This window comes from Strongylocentrotus purpuratus, unplaced genomic scaffold (genome assembly GCF_000002235.5).
Source record: "Strongylocentrotus purpuratus isolate Spur 01 unplaced genomic scaffold, Spur_5.0 spur5_scaffold_12, whole genome shotgun sequence".
In the NCBI taxonomy this organism is placed as follows: Eukaryota; Metazoa; Echinodermata; class Echinoidea; order Camarodonta; family Strongylocentrotidae; genus Strongylocentrotus; species Strongylocentrotus purpuratus.
The window spans coordinates 31,375,435-31,393,495 of record NW_022145597.1 but is presented as its reverse complement, the minus strand read 5'-3'; the positions used below and the strand labels follow the sequence as shown (position 1 = coordinate 31,393,495).

The 18,061-nt window shown below is 37.7% G+C and overlaps 1 protein-coding gene across 1 annotated transcript in view; it reads right to left on the bottom strand.

Annotated features, from left to right (window-relative positions):
* Positions 1-17,481, bottom strand: part of LOC115918260 (histone demethylase UTY-like) — a 44,117-nt gene extending 26,636 nt beyond the window's left edge. The window contains exon 1 of the mRNA XM_030982408.1: positions 14,884-17,481. The gene's annotated coding sequence lies outside the window, so the exon portion shown is untranslated. The remainder of the gene's footprint in view (positions 1-14,883) is intronic.
* Between the last annotated feature and the right edge of the window lie 580 nt (positions 17,482-18,061).

Genomic DNA, 18,061 nt, shown 5'->3' with positions numbered 1-18,061 from the left:
TCCAAAATCTAATCAGATCGTCTTCCTATGGTGATACATACTATCCTCAAGTTTGAAGTTTAAATCTCAAATGGTTCTTGAGATATCGCGCTAACAAACTCAATACAAGGAATTTCATAAGTTGACCTCTGTGACCTGTGACCTTTGACCTACGTACTCCAAAATCTAATCAGATCGTCTTCCTATGGTGATAAATACTATTCCCGAGTCTTAAGTTTAAATATTAAATGGTTCTTGAGATATTGTGATAACAGTCAAATGGGACGGACGTACGGACGGACGTACGGACGGACAACCCGAAAACATGATGCCTCCGGCACCACCTTCGGTGGCGCAGGCATAAAAAGGGGGGGGGGCGGGGTCAGCCCAAAAGAAGCCCCTTGGCCCCTGAGCATGATCTGTCCATTACACTATCCAAAACGCCTTGGCATACCTGTATGCAATTTCATTTTGCCACAGTAGTTTTTATGACTGCGCTACTATGTTATAATGTAAACAAGGCTAAAAGAGAGTGTTTCAGTAATCAAATTAAATTTATACTACTACTGACCTTCAACATTTTTAGCAGAAAGAAAGTTTCAAATACATTGCTTGAAGATGAAAAAATATGGCAATGTGACAAATATTTTGCAGCAAGAAACCAGCAATCTCCACTGCTTGTGAAAATGATGCATATGAAATGAAATGAAAATTTTTGGTTTGAAGCACTGTCAAACCAAATTGGCCGAAGTGCAAATCCTGAAACGCTGTGCTCAATAAATCCTTGTATCCCTCCCAGGGAATAATTTTCCTCAAATTTTTTGATTAGCAATTTCAGGCGATGGATAAATATTTCAAATGAAATTCTGTACATTTCTATGGAAGAAAACTGCTACACAAAAGATATTTTGTATAGCAGTCATGCAAAAATGCATAGCAAATTGCGATGCGATACCAGGAAAATTCTCCCCTACACCTTGCCTTCAAAGTAGGTCAAATTGGAATTCATCCTGATGCCTCTGGAAACCATTGGAAAGGTATCTGCATATCAACCTTAAAAAATACTCAACTCTTTTGATTTTGTTCACAGAGAGCATGATAAGGTTATGCAGAGGTGAATGCCTACTAGATAGTATTGTTGGCATACATATCGCTTCATTTCACAGAAAACATCTTGATAAAAAACAAAAGGAAAGATGACCTTGAGATTTGAAGAAGAGGGGGGGGGGGGGGATTATTTGGGGGAAACGAGATGAGAAATGGATATCAGGGCCCCATTACAGAAAATGGCAATGGCCAACCAAAAAATGTGCAATTGATGGCACAACTTTGTTTACAGGGCCAAGGTGAACAAGTAATATATAATAAATATGAAACTTTTCAAACAAACGTTGTTGTTGACAATCTGAAAGCCTGCCTTGTTATGCAGCCCATTAACGTCTGTGCATTCCTAGTGCATCTTTTTCGGACATCATTATGGAAATAAACTACTAAGTATAAATGGCAGACGGATGGAAATCAAGCAAGATTTGAAGAGCCCACACCTTGTAGTGATTACAACTTTTTAAAATTCATAACTTTCTCATTTTTGTTCTGCTTTCCTCTACTGTAGTTTGCTAAATAGGTTGGATATCCCTTTTAAACTTCAAGTAAAATCTAAAGGTTTATGTTATATACACTGAAGATGCAAAACATAGATGAAAAAGTGTCACAGTAAAGGGGGTCAATAAACTATTTGTAAACTTTGTATATAAAATATACAAAATAAAATGTAGAAGAATGGAAGTTACAAAGAGAAATATTGCAGGGCTCAGCTCGACACGAACAGGTGCTTAAACTACATAATCACATAACATTTAAGTCCACATTCTGGCTAATCACTGGGCATGTTTGGACAAGTTTGCTTCAGCTTTACAATACAAAAATATTGAATTTGCATCAATACTTGCAAAATATAAAAAAACAATTGAAGAGTACCTTTTATTATCAAAGGATTACGATCTAGGTTGGTATCTGCGCAGGAGAGCATTAAAGTTAAGAGAAAATGTTAAAGATGCATTTGGGTATTTGCTAACCATATGTAACTTCAATTAACAAAACAAAAAAATGTAAACAGAAGATACATTTTTTTTTTAAACACATCTCTTTGGAGGCAGAAGAGCGTTAACTCTGTGTTGAAAGTACATGTATATGAGTACATACCCGTTTATTAGTGATTAGTTCTTACCATCAACAAAAAGTATTTCATCATTATTGATGTTAGAGGAAACCAATTCTCAAGGTGATATAAATCAAAAGGATTTACAATAACTGGGCAGTTGCGGCAAGGTCGTTGCACTTTCTGCAACTCTGTACAGCAACCAGGCTAATCTGACAAGCTCTGATTGATGTTCTTGCGTTACTTTTACATCACAATATATACTATGGTTAAAATATTATTTTCATCAGTATACTTTGGTTTAGGTCATAGGTCAAATGGGGGAGTACTTTAATTATTCATTTTAAACCACACACTTATGTGGCTTCCCATCAATCATCTGCTATTAACAAGATTTTAACTAGTTAGTCTCATCAATCAGACCTCTGAATAAACCTGTTTTACGAAATTACAACTGACAATTTAATCTGCTGAGATTCAAGGATGTCTGAATGCAGGGAAAAGCACACAAAATATGGCACAAGATTGTGCTCTGTCCAATGTTACATTGTATACATTGAAAAGGGATTTCACACAGATTTATAGACCAACCCAGTTGCTATGGCAATTATCAAAAATCCTTTAAGCATACTAAATACCAAAGGAATTAAATAATTGTAAAAAGGGATTTGTAATACTTTTATCAATTATTAATCTATTACACACTTAGTACCATCTCTCTCTCTCTCTCTCTCTCTCTCTGCAGGGCGATAATAACAACTGTAATTCGTAGTCGAGTGAAATATGCTTTAAAAGTTAAAACTAAGAATGAGTGTGATAATGGATTGTATTTTGTAGAAGCTCTTTTAAAGTAATTCTAAATAATTCATCATACAGTAGACACGTTACTTGAGTCAGCAAGATAAAGTCCATCAAACAAACAAACAAACAATGCTTGACAAATGCAAACAAACAAATCCCAGTGGTCTACAAAGGGTTGGGACATATGATCAGCTCAATTTTCCAATATATATATTTTTTAATAAAAAATAATAATGGATATATTTTTATAGAGCATGTACAGTGTAGCCGCCACACAAGGTGCTCAAGACAATCCAACATTATTACCCTGGCTCTGCTAGGCTACCAATTTTGTTGCTCACAGCATTCAAGGAATTTCTTCCTACCTGTACCCCATTTAACACCTGGGTGGAGAGCGACAGATGTAGATCATCGACTTGCAAAAGGACATTAGTGCCACAGTAGGACTTGAACAAGAAACATGTGGTCTACAGTCTGGTGTCGTACCCTCTAGACCACGGTTCCTCTGCATATTTATTACTCATTTCTCAAATAGTATAAATTTTCTTCAAAATCACTTATTTTATTTTGAATCTTGAACGATCAGTATAGGTTGGGTTTAATTAAGTGATGCGCACCATTTCCAATCATAAAAGTACTTAAGATTACTGAGAAGTCAAATTTAGGTTGCCCCAAATCAATCAAACGTTGGATAACAAAGTCTACTTTCTGTGTGTGCACGTAGAATCTATTAATATCTTGGAGTAGAAAAAGTTCCATTTTGAAGTATTTCTGCGCTAGAGACTCATTGAACTTTGCTTTGTCCCTGGGTTAGAAATAACAATACAAAGTTCACAAATACAAAGATTAAAATACCACAAAAGTAGCTAGCTAGCGAATGATCTAGGGAGTGAATACTTCAGTGAATGATTAGTTTAGTAAATGAATGAATGAATAAATGAACGATTGAAAGAAAGAGAAACATTAGAGTAATGGAAATGGATTGATATACCGTAATTAACGTTGTATAAACCGCCCTCATGTATTAACAGCACCCCTCTTTTTTTTTGCCAACTTTTTTTTTGCCGACTTAAAAAACAGTAGAGGACCTAGGATAGAACCTTGTGGTACGCCGTGTAATAGAAGAAAAATTGGAGGAATTATTATTATATACTACATATTGAAATCTATCAGAAAGATTACTTTCAAACCAAGATGACAGACAAATTTGAGCGTTGTTCTAGTTTCCAAGTGGTGAGTCAACACACCGATTACTGAGCTGGGAGACATTGCCAGGCATAGCGCCAGGTGGAGGGGCATAAATTGAAACTTTAAAATTATGACTTTGAATTTTTTTCGGCGGCAAAAAGGTGTGGTTAATACACCGTTAATTACGGTATGGAAAATGAATGAAGGAGAGAACAAACTCTTAACAAACCGAACAAATGAATGAATAATAAAACAAACAAATTAAAAAAGGAAATGAACGAGCGACTAGATGAATCAAGGAAAGAATAAATAAAAACAAAACCCTCACTGGAATAGAAAACAAAACAAAATACATAAAAAAAGAATGAATGAATGAATGAATGAATTGATGAAAGAATGGATGAAATAAAGGAAAAATAAGAAATGAATGAATGAATAAATGAATGAAAGAATGGATGAGCTAACTCACAAAGGAATGGATTTACAATCATTTTTTTTTAAACCCTGATGACTGATTGAAAAGAATGAAATAATAAATGAATGACCTCACAAAGGAATGAAGAAAAAAATTGGATGATTGAATGAATGAGTAAATGAATAAATAAATAAAATAAAATAATGAACAGCTGAACCAATGAGGGTCAAGACCAAGGTTATCTAGCTGTTCAAGCAACTAATCTAAGTTCCAACGCTGACTACGTGACTGCCTTGCGTGTGCCAATGGCCGGCACACAGACTCAAAAGGGGTTTTCCATTTTCCAGCCGGGTTTTTGTTTGTACTGTGGAGTGTGCTAAGATCTACTTAGACATTGTACCCATAAAGTAATCTCTATAGTAGTCTACATGAGTTTTAGGCTGCATGTACAACAACATTATGCATACCCTTTAATACCAAGTTTTTATTGTTTGTCAATTTTGTGTTTTGGGGAAATTGGTTTGTTATGGTTTATGTTACTTGAGCATGCGACAAACAATTGAAGGAATATAAACACGAGACAATTTATGAAATTCCACTACCGTATTTGCCGGCGATAAGGCCGCAGCGCCGTATAGGCCGCACCCCCGATTTTGACATTTAAAAAAAAAAAAAAAAAGCAGATGTTGTTTTTGGATGTTTATTTTCGTCTTCATGTCAACAATGCAAGATAAAATTGTCGGTAAGATGTGTGGAAATGTATAGTTATTGTACCGTTCGTAGATCTAGTCCCATATGTACAAATTTGTGCTGGTTTTGACTTCTTCTTTTTTTCCCTTTTTTTTCTGTTTCGCCGTAAAGGCCGCACCCCGACTTTTCGATATTTTCTCTTCCAAAAATACTGCGGCCTTTACGCCGGCAAATACGGTAGTCCACCTTTCATTCTGAAGAAACAGACAAAATAATTCAAAATTACAAGGGGTATGAATAATTTTGTTGTTGACTGTATCTGAGTACAGAAGGATCATCTCATATAACTTGAGCTAAGATGGTAGAGCTACTATTGCAATACATACATGTACATTTCTGGATTTCCCTTTGTTTTTATTTATTTTGTTCCAATTTTCTTTCTATGATGACGTAAAAAGAAAGAGTTCACAGATTGGTTGTCATCTTTACAAGAACCCAACCTTCGCTGAAATTTGTAGGCTACATCAATTTTTATACATGCACAGATACATGTATATCATCTCATATGAGTTGAGACTAGACGGTCATGGCATATAGCTCTTAGTGCAATAAAAACATGTACAATTTATGTTTTGCACTCGCATTGTCCCTGCATTGGCCTCTGATATTAAGATAACCTTTACAGCATCATTTGGAATACCATATTGATCAGCTTTTGCCATATGAATTGACAAGCAGAATAGAAAAGATACAATAGTACCTTGCTTCCAACCAAGAACACAGCACAGTGTATATTACAAGCAAGGACATATTTCACATTAATTCATTAATTTTCAATGCAAATGCACCTAAAACATAGCTTCAATAAAATTCATCTGGAGAAAGGTATGTATTTGAACACCATACACTACTCATTCCCCCTCCCTCCCCCGAGCAAGGGCAAATTGTACATTAATTCATTAATTTGCAATGCAATGCACCTAAAGCATCATCATCTTTAATTTCCTCTGGGGAATGATATTGAATGCTAATCCGTCTGTCTCCCCCCCCCCCCCAATAATAAATACATAAATAAATAAATTTGAAAAAATATAAAATAAATAAATAAATAAAAAAAATAAAAAATAAAAAAAAATATATATATTATTTTTATTAAAAAAATCTACAACAAAAAATCATTGTTTGAAATTCTCTTATGTTGGATTACATTGTACACTCTCCGGCCAGCCCTGTTGAAAAAAATGATAACACTGAATGGGCAATTTATTAATTTTCAAATAGATGCACCATTATTATATTTTAAAAAAAAGTATCTTCAAGAAAGACGTTTGCATATTGAATGCCATCTCCCCACAGAGAACAGAAGAATATACACTAATTCATTAATCTCATACTAATTTATACTGATTCATTGCAAGCCGGAAGAGCATTAACTCTGTACAATTATTTCAGTTAAGGCCCTTCTGGATCCCCCCCCCCCCCAACAAAAAGGATTTACACATGAATTTGGAGAGGAAGGGAAGGGTCAACCATGCAAAACCACACAAGGAAAACCATAGATGAGGTTTTTACCGCCCTGATGAATATTCATGACTTAACACTACACAACGTCACTCAGATTGGAGTGCATTCAAGTAAACCACTCTCTCTCTCTCTCTCTCTCTCTCTCTCTCTCTCTCTCTCTCTCTCTCTCTTTCTCTCTCTCGGTCGACGTGCACAGAAAGGATTGGTGCCCAGAGATGCAATTCATCGAATCAAGAAACACTATGCGCACGGCCGACTAAAATTACGCTCCAACGTCATGCGGGAGGGGAGTAATGGGACCGGCGTGATGCGAGGCGCAAGCGAGCTTCATCTACGAGAAGCGGAGAGGGAGAGGAAAAGAGGGAGAGAGAGCGAGCGGATGATAAAGGAGGATATCAGCGTTGCCAAGGCAGCACAACGCGCTCGCTTGATTATTGACGCACCGCCTGGTAAACAAGGCCTCTTTCAATGTCATGGACTCCAACACATGATTCCAGGAGGACTTTTTTTCTCTCTCCATCTCTACCCTCCTAGAGAAAAAAAAATACAGTAATAAAAAGAAGGGTTGCTCGCTGCATGAACCTAAAAGTGTCACACTCTTCCTACTCTAACCTTCATCGTCTCTTTCTCTGCCTCTACCGCTCTTGATTAATCTTAACCTTATGCTCGTTTGCTCTCTTCTCTCTCTCTCTCTCTCTCTCTCTGTCTCCCTTCATACCTCTGTGACATCTAGTAACACTTGTAATTTCTATTCTCAATCAAAATGAATTGACAGTAATTTGCGGTTACTAAATTCATAGACAAATTTGTGATAGCATTTAATACGAACATTCAATCTTTTAAAATCTAACTAAAAGTAAGGAATTAATAAGAAAGTTAACACTACCACATGTCTCTAAATAAGCTTTGGCTTAAAAATTGAGTGCAAGAAAATAATTTTCCCTTTAACGTGGGAAATAGGGTTCAATTTGTCCAAACTCTTTATAATCTGATTTCATAACCTCAACATAAGGGCTCTCCAATGTAAGTGCACTTAAAGCTTTATATTCCATTGGAGAGCCCTTATCCCCCATCTAACATTTGTTTTTCAGATTGTTACATCGATGTTTGTAACAGTTTGTGTAATAATCCTTATTTTATGTTGAGGTTATGAAATCAACAGAATGCTCTACTCAACAAGTACTGGAAAAGTGGATTTTGCCATTTAATGCAAATATCACATCATCCTTAAAGATCTAGGGTCATTAAAGAAAAAGACACTTTACAAATGATGAGAAAATGTTATTCTTAAACCTCAAAGTTTCATAACACTTGTTGCGCAGATCCACTTATCCTAAAAACACTGAGGGTCAACGGAACTACATGTACATATCAGCAAATTAAGACAAAACAAGGGGAAAGTGAGTTTTGCAATTCAAATTTTTGTTCATTGCTCACTATATATTCCACCCACACTTGAGGAAAGGGAGCAATGTAGACTTGGGATTGTAGCTAAGCCGGGTATGACAAAGCAAAGAAAATTAACGCTAATGATGACACTTCCAGGCAACGCCAATTTTAAGCTCTTGTTCTCTGTTTTTGTTCAATACACCCCCACATGGATAATGCTAAAACTTCTAGAAAAAAAGACATGAATGCAAAAGCAAAAAATGTCAAATTCAAGCTTTGTGACAAGATTACTGTATAGGCCATGCGTTGAGTCATAGGGAACCGTGTTCAAAGAACTTGTGAAATTAATAAATGCTAATCAAATAAATTCTACTTTCCTAGAGTAGCCATGTAACTCTTTAAATGTGTGCATAAATGTCAGGTGTGGGGGCAACTAACTGATTCCACACAAAAAATACAGAACCTTGACAGAATAAACTGAACTAGAATATAGCAGGGCCTCACTCGTGTGCAGGAACTACAACGAATTCCTTTGACAAGATAAAGATGGACTATCCTTGCACCACTCCCAATCTTCTTCCCCTCGACTTAAAACAGCAACCTTCATGATTTTTTTTTGTCGAGGGCTGGAAGCAGGGTTCAACACTCACTTTACAAATAGGGGCTTGATTGAAATTTTAAGATCTGTGTTCAACGGGGTCCTGATCAAATTCAAAAGATTTAAAACAACCCTGCGAAAAACACAAACAATATAAATTTTACAAGGGGGATGAATAATTTACATGTAGTTGTTAACCCTACTGTCCATGTACAAGCCTACATGTAACCAACTGCATGGGGCGAAGCAAGGAACGGCGCTGCTCCTAAATTTAGAAAATCTACACATCCTGCCCTAAATATGTACCGGTAATTTGACTATTCCTCTCTATATCTATATTGGGTTGGGTGACGACACCCCTCCCCCACCCTGTCCCCCTCAATAACTTTCACTTTCTTTCATTTCCTTCGGTGAACAAACTGCGTTCATTTTTGGCGATATCATTCAGTGGATGAGAATACACTTTTGGTTTGATTCACAAAGAAAGTTTTACTTTCAGAGGTGATATTTTTTGTAATGAGCGTGAAGATGATTTTGAATGTACGCAAGAACAAACTGTGTTTACATTTGCAAGAATTCATTCCTAATGGTTATTTTCTTTGATGAAGTGACCTGTAATGACAATCAACATTATATAATGATCAGAGAAAGAGAGGAGTTGGGATACAAATATTCATCACATTTATTTATCTACTAGGACTTTTGTTGCATCCAGTCGCTTTTCATTTACACGTTTTTTAAAAACTCTACCGCAATTTACTGCTGCTTCATATCTGAATGGGCCTTCAGTGTGGAAGGGGTATCCGATACACAGCTTTTCTCATGATGTACAAGACAAATAGATAGCAGTGGGCCTGCTGCCAAACAATGAAATTATGAATGAAGCTTTGTAACAAAGAAATAAATAATATCCTACTTTCACTTCCTCTTTTGCTACACTGTCAGTGGTACAAGGAAATGCTGCAGTCCAAGATAAACTGAACAGACATTTGATAATGTTTATGGTAGGCCTGTTCACACATCCCAAACATCATGTTGAAATCATTGATTTGGGGGACCACCATTAACACTACTGGAAGACCGTCAAAGTTTGCTTGTACCGACTTTTTTTTTTGGGGGGGGGGGGTTGTGCGCATGCTTTAGCACGAAAGCGAGGAAAGTCACTTGAGAGTGAAAATCGGTACCTTAACGAAGTTTGCAGTTACACTACAAAAAAAAAAAATCTGTGAAATTTCGGCAGGCATTATTAAACAAAAAAAACACAATTTCGATTTTGTGTGTGTGTGTGTGTTTGCCAATAGTTGCTAAGCAATTACCGACGAAACACCAGAATGTGAGAAAAATCAACCATTTTTGGTTGCAATGTAAATGCAGCTATTGACAGTTTTTTATGAATCAGTTCTTTGTCTCTAAAAAAAAATATATACAATTTTAATGACAGGAAGCACTGTTCACAGATTGACCATTTGAACAAATATCTATGGTTTCGTTCATATGACAGGGTTTGTAAAAGCACTGTTCTCCTATTGTAAATTTATATATCATGAATAATCTGAAAAATGTGAATTAAATCAAAACATATGCACACTCGCAATTTATAAGCCCAAATGGTGTTTGATAGTTTTTTAATTTTTTAATTCACACCATGATAATCGAACCTCCCATTTCACAGTATACAGTGTTTCATTCTATGGCATTCACACAAGAAATTTAAGAATATACTGCATAGTTACATGGTTTTTGTACAGCTATACCACAACATTTGCTAGTCTGAAAAGGGGCTACTCTCCACATACATGGGGCAGGAATGAGAACAACCCTTTAATACCGAAAGCAAAAGTAGAGTACATGTACAGTACAACACAAGGACAACTAAGGATACTTTCCCAGAACAAAAGATTTCTACTTTCTAGCACATTTCCTTTTGACTTTTCAGGAAAAAGGAAAACAAAGAACCAAACAACCTGATTTGAAGAAAGAGAACATTTTTCCTCCGGGATGGACTAGAATCTGAAACAAAGAGTCGAAAATTTTCCCCCGCAGCACACAAAGAAAAAGTGGGTTTCAATGTTTCTGGTAGAGCCCTTTCTGGTCATGTTTTTTGGCACAGTGTCAAACTGAGGTTCTATACAACAGGGTGACAACATGAATGAGATCACAATGGAAAAGCAAGGTGGTCGTCTGTCCACAGGCATGACAGAAAACGTGGGATTAACCCCCTAAAAACCATAGCAGTCGGATGAAACAAAGAGCAATAATTTCACTTAGTATTTCCTTCGTATGGAGGTGGGGAGGGGGGGGGGGGTCATTCGCTTATTTAAAAACGATGAGGGCTGATTTCATTGTAGTTTCCTTTGTGTGTGGGGGCGAGGTGGGAATTACAAATAAACAAAGACTGATCATTTTACTTTATATCCTTCAATGAGGGGGCACTTGCTTAAGGAAATAGGAATAAAGTTTTAAGGACTGTTAAAAAAAAGAGGGTTGGTCTTTTTATATTTTGATATGTAGGTCTGCAAGAACATTAATTACAAATAAGTATAACTTGTTATCGACAATCCTTTCACTTTTTAATTGTTCCCCCCCCCCCCAAACCGGCACTTTTTGTTCCGGTTTTATATGTAGAAATCAATGATAAACACATACTCTTCCTTACAAGAGTTAGAGGCTACTGCAGTGTACAGACATGGGCACCTTTCCAAACCAATGTGGTTACTAGAAACTTTATTAATAATGTCCTGTCGGTTGGTCGGTCTGATTGGGTGAGGTTAGATCTATGGGTACACTAACATGTACTCAGACAAATTTGATCAAGATGGGTAATGAGCTATACCAAATCAGACTGGCATGCTGTCATTTAAACTGATGTCATCCTTTTGTGCAAGTATGACAGTCTTTTTTCCCCTTTCCCTCTTTTCACAAAAATATGTGCTGCTATTCTACACATTGAATGAAGCCTCACCTACATGCTTGCACGATTACTTCATAAGTGATTTTTTTTTTTTTTTTTAAAGATCTGCACTATTGCAAAAGTGTGACTACAGTACACCATGGGTTTGTTTACAAACATCCGTAAGATTTGTAATAATCAAGATTGGGTTGCTTGCTATTCAGGTACCTTCATAATGGAAAAAAAATTCTCTTGTGATTGTTGTGTCACAACATGAAAAAAATAAGTCCTGAAAAGGGGCTATACATTACTAGCCCCATTAATAACAAAACTGTTCAAATGCCCCATGGCAATCAAAACGTAGATCGACGGACAACAAATTAGTAACAAGAAGTCTGCAGATCTTACATTCACCTGAGCTGATACACGTAGCTCGATCCCACCCACTTTGCACCAGGAAAATAGGATTTATTGAAAGTTTGAAACAGTAGATTTAGGGGTGCTGTTCCAGAACTGCTCTGCAGGGGCAGGTATCCCATTCAAATAAATTTAGGTCTCCTTCACATAAAATTGATTCCTATAATGTTTAGCCAGGATCCATATCAATATTTTGATATGAAATCTGATCTACACTTCATAATCTTTTTTTTTTTTTTTTTTTTTTTTAAATTAAATAAAAAAATATGAAATACAAAATGGAAGTAACCAGACATTATGAAAAGATATCAAGGTTGATTCAAATGGAACAATTTTAAATGGTTTTAAAGAATTGTTTGAATTCAACCAAACACTGGCACTGGCTTCCCACCCACCCAAGGCAATTCATCATTTTAGGAAGTGTCTAGCCCAGCGGCTATATAGAAGTATGGGAAATACTACTAGTCAAAATCTTTAATTCATAATCACCCACTCAGTTCTTTCTAGTAAATGTGGGTTCTGCTCAATCAAATATTCATCATTTTGTAACCGTCTCCGGAAATACTTCACAGCGACATGTTATGTGCCGAAAATAGAGCCGCTGTAAGCCTACGAAATACGCAACCCAATCTTCTGGAAATCAGCATAAACTTGAGCACATTGACGCAATCAATTTGCTACAGGTGAATTTGTTTCTTTCACTCCCTCTTCTCTCTTTCTCCATCGATCCATAGCTCTGTCTCACTTTCTCTCCATCCCCCCCCCCTCCTTTCCTCCCTCTCTCTCTCTCTCTCTCTCTCTCTCTCTCCCTCCCTCTCTCCCTCCTCCTCTCTCTCTCTCTCTCTCTCTCTCTCTCTTATAAAATCTATAATCTGTCTATCTCGATTATCTCAATGAAAAACTATCCTTTTCATTGCTACATCTAGAGTCTGAGGCCTTCATTGTTTTCCTATTCCAAGTATCTAATGAAAGCCATTATTTTGTTTTTGTACACGTTTATTACAAAGTCATGGTTAGAGCAATCAACGACACTTTCACTTTCAAGGCTCATTTCAGCAGTTTCATATTAATTAAATGATTATTTATGAACAACCTTAAGCACAAATTAGTCCATTGGAATTCATTATCTTTCACCTTTCAAGCAAGGATTTTCTTCTGCTAAGTAGCCTGTTCACACTGCAAGGTCCTGAGGGAGCGTTCACACGAAATACTACAATAGCAATGGTGGCTTGGGAGGGGGGCAGAGCTTTTGTTCACATAAATTTATTTTTGTTATATACTGTTAGAGTGAATCAGGTTCCTTAAATATAATACGCTTGTGAAACCTTTTTTCTGCTTTGTACCCCTCCCACCCCGAGGGCACTTTATAAAGAGTTAACGCCCTTTTATCTCAATAAAGACAATACAATTTTTATATATTGCTTCCCTTGATTTGGATATGGCCTCCAATTCAACACATATATTTGTATAACTTGAAGTGCATTCATGAACAATAACAGTAAATCTACACTGCACGCGATGTTATGGCACAACAACTTGAATCAATAACTTGTATGTACTAGAATGAATACAGTACACATACAATGAAGCCAGACGTACTACATGTAGCATGTGACTGGTTTGAAGGCACAACTTCTTGTCGGTTGCATTTCAGGGTCTGAACTGTTAAGACTATGAAGATCTCACGATCTACTGCACTCCATAGGCTCTGTACTATAGTTACACTTGACACTGACAGAATTAGGCTCGGCCCAAGGATTCATGGAATTGTGTAAAAATGTCAAACAGAGTCTGTTCTTGCAGACTAGAACTATTAGCACATCACCTATCAATACATGTGCTAGTGACTGACCCTTGGACGACCTGGTCAGACAATAAAGAGCTGGATCCAGGCTTGCTGCTCATCAATAGGTTTTATTGAACCGGTCACTAATTCAGGATGGAGTCTATAGTCTGTTACATCTCAAAAACATGACAATAGTGTACTATTCCTAATGTTACAGAACACATTCCTCGCTCCAATTCAACAAAGAAAAAAGACTTAAATATATGGATATGAAGTTAATTACTGATAATAAAATATAAGGTTTCATTGATGTTGTTTTTGCAACAAACCAGCAACAAAAAAGCATATTAAAGGACAAATCTTTTTCAAAACATCTTACATTATTTTCTTCCATTTTTCTAGATCAGGGACAAATTTTAAAATAAGGTTTCTCTTCTGCAAATCTACGTGGTTTACATTCAGTGTTCTGATTATAGATCAATGTGCTTGACACAATGTTGGATATCAGAAAATGGATATCAGAAATTAAGAAGAAAACAACACTTGTTCATGTTTATAATACTTTGCCATGTAGGCTACATGTAATAAAAATGATTTCTTAATCTACACCACTCAAATAAACACATATCTGACCTACATTTATAAGCTATAAATTACGCAAATATAGGCCTACCCAGCCAAGGGATAAAGCTAATATGCATTGTAAAGCGGTCTTCACAACGGTCATCCATGCTTTTACAAGCACCCATCCTTTATACACAGACCAGCCTTGACCTGACCGCCCTACATTTCAAAGCCTGCATATATCTATTAGATGAGCCTATACAAATGGAATTACACCGCATTTGAACAAAGTTATACATTTCAATGCATTAGGCTTCCAAATCTATCCTGCACATAGCCACAACATGTGAGGGCATATTGTACTAGTGCTGTATACATATCCCTGAATGTACAGAGCACATACAAGCCTTGATAAAAGTACAAGTAGTACAGGAATTCACCTGTAGTTGGCTTTAGCATGGAAAGTATGTTTTAAGTCACTTACCTAAACGAGTTGACGCCTAACAGTCCTTCTTTCTCCGCTTTTAGGTCTCAACTTGGCACTCATAAAGTTTATCCTGTTCGTCCCTGGCATACAAGCCTACCGGTATATATTTATATCCACTGTAAGTGATGATGGTCCAGAACAAATGTCCAGTCGAGTCTACAGCGGTCAGCTTGACCCGTGGCTTCAGCACCAAGGACCCGGTCCACTGTACTTGTTATGCAAATACCTTGACCACTAAATACCCACGCTTGACCGATGAATGTGATGGGTGGACAGCTAATCCTCTAGAGTCTCTGGGTCATTTTCTATAGAGCGATGTCTGTTGTATTAAAGAAGCTTATAATTCGACCTCTCCCCCTATAAAAGCATTGCATGGACAGCTTTAGAGCATTGTGCACATTTTACAGGGGCCCAGCCCAGGCGATGTTTGCATGTATAACAATAACAACAGTCATGTTTGGGCAGGCAGGCAGGCAGGGGAGGCGACTTAATATTAGAACCCTGGCCAGCGAATGAACCCTGAGTTTGATGGCATGTACCTGACAACACTGCCAAAGCAAAGGCACACAACAAATATGCTTTCAAAACATTAACATGAACCGGTGCCAAGCCTAGTTTCAAGTTCTATCCCGGTCATATGTGTGTATTCCTACAGGGTCTTTACTATGTGCTCTACAAAAAGGGGAGGGGCTCTTCGATATCTACCAAGGATAGGGAGGTCTGCATGGTATTTTTAAATGCCCATCTAAATAAAAAAGCCTATAAAACAGGGCAGGCACATGTATAACTGGACGGTACATACACAGCACCACCGGTATACTAGACGTGGTGCACTGCTTTGCGGCGGCACGCAGGACACACACATCCCTCCCTACACACAGCTGTCTGGAGTGTAGTCGTAGTAGTAGTAGTAGTAGTGGAGAGAAGAGAAATCCCCTCCTTCTTTGGCAGCTATCCAATGCAATTCATAGTTTCACACCGCACAATGAGTAGGCTACAGTCTTCTCTCAGCTGACAGTGAGAGCCATACACATCATACGCTCTCACTTTTTGTCTTCTCTATTCCCTCTCCCTCTCTCTCTCTCTAAGGGTAGACCCTGGCTTATGTTTTCGATGAATTAAGATTTATGGGATGGCCTGGGTTTTTTTTGTTTCGTCTGTCCCCCCCTCAACAATCAAAGCTAGATTTCCAAGACGGAAGTAATGTCCACATGGAGCTGGGGCTAGTTTCTGTTGACACGATTAGCAATTTCCAATTGCAACTGCTTGAAATATATGAAACATATTTATGCTATTTTCATCAAGTCTGAACTATAGTCAGTGCTGTTCAAAGTTGGTAGAAATGAAAGTCCTGGCATTACAAGAATCCACAATGAGACAAAAATGTGTGGATGATGGCACAAGCCTTCATCTATGATGCAATATTGTTAATGTTATTGTTGAAAGACACGAACAACAAATGAAGCAAACTTGTATTAACAACGGTACACGCTAAGCAAATGTAGCTCTTCATATGGTCCTAATAATCTCCAAAAGCAAATTATAAGGTACTGTGTGCTCATCAAGGTTTCAAGCAGATATAGCACAGTCTCTGTGATTCGCAGGCCTCAAAAACGTATTTGTATCTCATGATAAATCCAAGTAAATATACCAAAGTCCAAGACAGCTGTGTTTATTCCAAATAAAATCCCATGCATGCACACCTCTGGTACACCCTTCTGTTCTGGAGCTGGCTAGCCTATCCTGGCTTGGCCTGGCTGTCTGCCTGTGCCAAAGTCAAAGATTACCCTCAATCTATACAGTGTACAAGGTGAATGTAATGAACCAGGGCGTCAGTAAATATACCACGTCCGTCCGTCATACTAGCCCAAGCTTTTGAGCAGCTCTGTCTTCATTCATGCCTTACATGAACATACAATATTGTATGGTATGGCTTGTGAGCTAGAGACCTCAACTCCACCATACTACCTACAGCTAGCTATGCAGCAAAGGCACTCTGTCAGCCAACCGGCTTCCTGCAACCTTCTACCAGCAAATTTTCTGCCCAAATTCACTGACTAGCCCTCTCTAACCTGCTCTCTCCATTTCTTTCCCTGTCTTTCCTTCAGTATACAAATCTCACACATACACACACAAACACACACACATGTCTGCAGAACCATGCCCGACTATAGTGGACACACTCGCAAAATTATCCCTGTACCCCCCTGGAGGCTTTGTATGGGAAAACCATACTAATATATTCCAGCTTTGAATACCATGCCGGACTCTGTTGAATTTTTAACCTTGATCAGACCGGAGCTCCAATTCCAGAAGCTTATATGCACAGATACATACACAAACAAGCCCCTGCGACTGGCTGCATGTATGAAAAAAATGAAATTCATTAGCTGGTATTAATTTTATGGCACACACATGAAAAATAAGGTGCCTCCTTCCACATCTCTCCATACACAGACTACACACAGACACCCACAGCTATTTATAGCACTCGAAAAAGCAGGGGTATCCTCGGCATTCGCAGCTATGGGCAGCGTACTCATGCATGCATAATGCAGCTCTCTTTGTCCCCCCTTACATCGGCAGCATGCATATTCCCCCAGTGCAGTTTCCCCCACTGTCCCCATCCACCCCGGAAGTTTCCACTGCGGCAGAGTGGGGGATCCAGCACTAGTGAACTCGGAGGGACTGACTTCACACGGTAAATGAATCGGGGTCATGAAGCAACGGTCTGTGCGTAACGTAACGGAACTCACCAAAATCTAGATCAGTGGAACACCATGGCTACATTTCCCATTTCAAGTGAAAATCACTCCCTTTTATGTATTTACCTGTTGCTTCAGTTGAAAAAATTTAAGCTTTTTAAAATTGCAAATCAAGCAACTAAAATCGCAAATTTGATAATTTCTCCCCTAAAACTGTATTCAAACCTACCAGTTCTGATAGACTGCATAACTCCTTAATTATTCCTAATTAAATTGAACAATTTTGATTAGTTCATTGTTCATATTCTTTAGTAACTTCACTGAGAAAGGTACCAACACATAAAGACAAACAAAGCAGGCACTTCCATTCTCTCCGTCATCGATGGTAATGCTGTATGGATCAGCGCTTAAAATACCGCACTATAATTAGTTAAACTTCAACACGATGAAGCCCCCAAAGTACTTTAATG